Below are 5,699 nucleotides of genomic sequence, written 5' to 3' on the forward strand. Positions count from 1 at the left end.
AACGTCCTTGCGAATAATTTAATATCTTGTACTTTGCGTTTTGAATCTTGTACTCTTGTAATTTTGAGACGTTTCTTATCAATAATTGGAACCTCTTTGATTTTATTTTGTACTTTTGAGCTTTTTGGTCGTTTGCGTCTTCAATTCGTCGAACCTGCCTTTTGTCTTCACCTTTTATTATTTAAACGAATATTACTTGTAAATAGAACAATTGCAACTAAAAGTTTGTCTTTCTTGAGGAATAATGCTATGAAATATATGTTCGTTTTTAGCATTATCAAATATTCCCACACTTGAGCGTTGCTTATCCTCAAGCAATATAGTCTTGAAATACTAGAATCACTTCTTTATTCTTCACACTTTGTACATTAGTGATTTCTATACGGCGGTATAAACAATGGTAGTAACGATATGGTTTACAGCCCCACATGACTATAAAATTTAGATCCATTAAGGAAATTGGATCTTTATGAAAACATTTGATCTTTTGAAAATTTTAATCTAGCTTTTACCCTAGATAAGTTTTCCGGAATAACCCTTCACCGGTGTTTGCAAAATATTTTTGTGGGTTTGGTGGGTTTCAGATTTGAAAATTTTAGCTCAAAACTTGCGGTTTTGTGTCACCCACTTGCTAACCTTGTATTAGGAAAGCAACACGTCCAGTATACTTGCTCCGTATATTACCTTTTGGTAAACTACCGTCCGGTTGTAAAGGAAAGCGTTGAACAAGCAACTGTTAAGGCAATGTCCCCTGACATGCTTTTAATTATGGTCTATAACGTGTCGGACGCAATTACTATCCTTTGTAGGAGTAATAGTAAAGCTCACCCTTATGATTTTTCGGTCTGGCACAAGGTCCTATCTTCGACCATGCTATGCAACCACCGTTCTTACGGTTGACACCCGATTTGGTTCAGATGACCTAATGAATTCCAGGTGAATTCCTAGGATTTTACGTTCAATGGTAATGAACGCATTGAAAATGGGTTTTCAGAAAATAAATCGGTTTATAATTTGATCAAAATATTTTCTTGTTCAAGCTCGAGTTTAGATATCATTAAATTACATGAGTTTGAATTCTCAATCTTTAAGGTCAATCTCTAGGATTGAGTAATATCAGTCTTAAAAGCTGATTTTTAATCTTTAAGGAGATTATCCTTTCTGGGGATCTGATTCATTAGTCTTATCCAGCTAATTTGCACGGTTCCCCCCCATTGTACGAGATAAATCCTTCTCATAGTTAGGATAAATCTGACCACTTGGCGACCCTGTTTTATGCTCAGGTCCGTGGATTTCCTGCTGATTTTAGTGATGACTTTTCTAGATTTTTCGTCAACCTATAGCTGATCTGGACGACAACTTCCTGACCTAAATCAAGAAGCGCGTTTCTTTTTCGGAAGACTTTTACTTTCTTTTAATGATGGAATTGATTCATCGTGTAGATCCATCTCTTCTTTTCTTTCATCGGGTAAAACAGTTTAGTTTAGTCCAAAGCAAAAGTATTTTCAGTTATTTGTTACAGAAATATGTGACATATGTTTAAAATATCTTGGTAAATTTTCCCACACTTGGCTTTTATTTTCCTTTTTATTGTCCTCTATTCCATTTTAAATGAATTTTAACATTTTGGTTTGTTTCTCAATTTATGTCCTTTCCGAGGTAACAATAATTTCGGTGTTAAAACCTAGTTTTATCGTTCATAAATATGTATAAACATGATTTTGAGTTCATTTAATTGAAAATTTTGAAAAATTTTACTAGAATTGGGTAGTCAGTATATAAGACTAGGGCTGTTCTTTATTATCAGAGAGCACTAGATTCTAATACAACTACTACTTTACTAGTATTTCTAATGGTAACCAAGTGTGTAAAGTAAAAATTTTAAAATCCGAAAGAATTTAACCCCTTCCCACACTTAAGATCTTGCAATGCCCTCATTTGCAAGAAATCAGTAACAATTTAAATTATTGAGGGTGATTTGTGTGAAAATGATTAAATTTTACCAAAGTTTCCAAACATATTGGCGTTTGTTTGCTGAATGTTAAATGGTGCATATCATTTGTTCATTCTGTCTTGTTGTTATATCACATTTATTTTGCATCTTGTCGTCAAAATTAGTTGCTTTTGCTGAACTTAATGCCAGTCTTTGAAAATGCGTTGTTTTACCCTGTTGTGTACATAAGATAAACTGCAAACCTATATACATAATTTTGAAGTTTGGTATATTACCCCACATTCAAACATTATTAAAATTTAAAAATAAAAATTTGTAAATTATAAAAACTAATACAATTCCAACATAAGTATTAAATGTATCAACATTACAAATTTTAAAATAAATAAAACTAAGTAGACTAGGGATGATACTGATACCAGTAGGGGTTCCATGCATAACCGTATGTGTTATAGAATGCTTCGGCTGGGTTATACGTAGGATACGGTGGTTGAATCTATATAGACCAGGGAGGAAATACGGGCGATGGAGTAGGAATATAGTTTCTACCTATTTGTTGGCAATAAGCTATGATTTGGTTTTGATGAACTTGCCAATCTTCAAATGCTCGATGTCTAGCATTTTCATACTCTTGTGAAGCTATAAACCTTTGCATTTCTGTCATTTCATTTCCTCCTCCCACATTACCTGGCTGTTGGTTTCTCTCAACCTGTGGATGTCTACCATGATATTGTACTGCGGCGTTATTTTGCCTCTTCAAAACCTTCGCACCATGGTATACATTTAAACCTATTGTATCGCGGGGTTCTGGTTCTTCGACTAATAATCCCCCCGACTTATATCCACACCGAGATATTCAGAAATCAAAGTAATAAATATACCACCTCCTATTATGCTATGCGGTCTCATCCCCCTAACCATAGCTGATAAATAATAACCCACACAATAAGGTATACTTACAGCGCTTTGTGGGTCTCGAATACACATGTGGTAAAACAAATCCTGTTCATTTACCTTTTCCTTATTCTTACCTCGTTGTGTAATCGAATTGGCTAAAAACCTATGAATTACTCTTAACTCTGCTCTATCTATATCCAAATAAGAGTAATTTCCCCCTTTAAATCGGTGATGGCTAGTCATTTGACTCCATACACCATGCGTATCAAAATTTTCGTCTATCTTTCTACCATTTAGTATCAACCCTCTACAATCGGCAGATGCTAACTCCTCAGGCGTATATATACGTAAAGCCTGAGCCATGTCTAGTAAGGACATGTGGCGCATCGAACCTCCTAACAAAAATCTAATAAAGGATCGATCAGTTAAACTAACTACCCGATCATTTATTTCTATACTACACAATAATTCTTCACACCATACTTTATATACAGGTCTACGCATGTTGAATAAACGTACCCAATTGTTAAAAGTAGAATTACCATACCTCTGTGTAAGTAATTCCCTAATTGGCCCGGCTAATTCTACAGCTTCTAACGGTGCCCATTCTATTACCCTAGGTACTTCAACAGCTTTAGAATGAAGAGTATGCAAACCCCTTTGGTATTTTGGATAATCTATCCAACGTCTGTCAAATCTCAAGTTCGGGTGCAAATCTTCCAAGTGCATATCAGAAAATGTCATGACTGGATGAGGTATATCTTGTTTGTAGTAGTTATCCACCTCCTGTTGTTCCGTATTCTCAGCAGGAGCATTGCGAGCTTGGGATGAAGATTCACCCCTTTCAGTCTGCAAAACACATCAAACACAATTTTTGTGCATCCAAATATGCATTAGTGTCAGTAAAATCATCAATCAAAATAAATACAATGACATGTTCAATTTATATCAAACATAAGCTCATTTTCATATTTTTATCAAATCTACACTTTTTCAAATAAGCATATACGAAAATGTTCACCAAGTTCATAAGCATTCAACTCAAATAACATGTCAAAATAATCATTACTAGTAATTAAACAAGTTTCAAATGGCATTATCTCTCAAAAATCAAGTTCATGAATTTTAGACTTGAAAAAGTCCACTTTAATTCTCAAAATCATGCTTAGGCTCAAAGTTTGGATCATTTAACTACCTAAACATGTTACACTACTTAATTTAGCAATAATTCATGATAAAAAACGGCCATAACCTGTTTATATCAAAAAGCCCCAAATTGCTCAAGAACACAAACCCTAGATTACCCAAAATTTGAAGTTTAAGGCTTCTAATCATGTTAAATAGCATCAATCTAGGTTATACAAGCATAATACATAAGCAATTTAAGCATAATTACACTAAAAAGTATCAAAATCGAATTGGGGAAAAAAATTGCTCAAGAACACCAATTTTCGGATTAAATGGTGTTTAGGTGTAGAAATTTACCGTTTTTCTTGAGTAATTCCTTGATAACATCCTTCTCAACATGATTTTGTGAAAGATTTGATGATTAATGGTGAAAAAATTCGGATTTTAGGAATGATTTTCGGGTGTTTTTCGCAGTATATTTTGTGGAGTGTGTGCAATCTGATCTGCTCTGGCGTTTTTATTTTTTTCAGTATTTTGGACCCTCCGCGAGTCACGGTGATTTTGCCCATCAAACTCCGCGAGTCGCGGTGCTTTTTTTTTTTTTTATAAATCTTAACTTATAAAACAAATATAAAATAAATTTAAAATTTTGTTTTCCTTTGTTTTAGGACGAGGTCGTTTCGGATCGATGTCCTAGTCCGTCCTTCGATAAAATTTTAAAATTTGTCTTTTTGTAGCGATTGTTTTAAAAGCTAAGATTTTTGGGTTTTTTAATGTTTTTGGCATACTTTAATTCAATAAGATTAAAAATAATGATAATAAAAGTTCTCGTCCCTCCCTCGGGTAAAGCAATTTCGGTTCAAAGACCTAGTCTTCAACTTACGATGAATTTTAAAAATCATATTTTTAACTTAGCGACATAAAGTAAATTTTTGTTTTTAAATTCACACCAAACTTAAATTTAAAATGCATAAAATTAAAAATTCACACCAAACTTAATTAAAAATTCATATTATAAATTCACACCAAACTTATATTATATTTTTGTTTTTATACATACAAACTTATATTAAAAAGATTAATTTTTCAAATATTTACAATTTTAAATATATTGATTTAAAAAGTTTACAATATTATTTTTATTTTTATATATTAATTTTAAAACATGGTAAAAATAAAATTAAAAATCTTTTTGGCTTTTTATCCCACTTTAATCAATCAAATATTATCAAAAACATACGCTCCTCTTTTCGGTAAAGTAATTTCGGTTCCATGACCTAATTTAACTCATTACGAATTTTTGAAATATTTTGGGTTGATTGATGAAAGATATTTATACCTTAAGAATAAACGTTAAATTTCGCCGTGATTTAATAAATTTTTGAATGATATCAATAATTTCGGTCGCCAAACCTAATTTCATCGAATACCAATTTAATACTTTATAGCGAACAAATTAGCGTTTATTATCAAAAGGTTAAAAATGAAAAAATAAAAAATAAAAACTGTACAGACTTACCTGTGAGATAGTATTCTTAGTGATATGATCTATCCCATTTATAAGATAGTCGGTTTAATTGGTTTTCCATAGCTATATAGGCGTAACCTCGAGCATTCAGTGTTTTTTCTTCTAAACATATGAACGGTCCGTCTCTGCATAAAGTAACAAATTCGGTATTTGAATAGGTTTGATTATTTGAACATTTACCTCCATGTGACC

Source organism: Rutidosis leptorrhynchoides, chromosome 3 (assembly GCF_046630445.1).
Source record: "Rutidosis leptorrhynchoides isolate AG116_Rl617_1_P2 chromosome 3, CSIRO_AGI_Rlap_v1, whole genome shotgun sequence".
Taxonomy (NCBI): domain Eukaryota; kingdom Viridiplantae; phylum Streptophyta; class Magnoliopsida; order Asterales; family Asteraceae; genus Rutidosis; species Rutidosis leptorrhynchoides.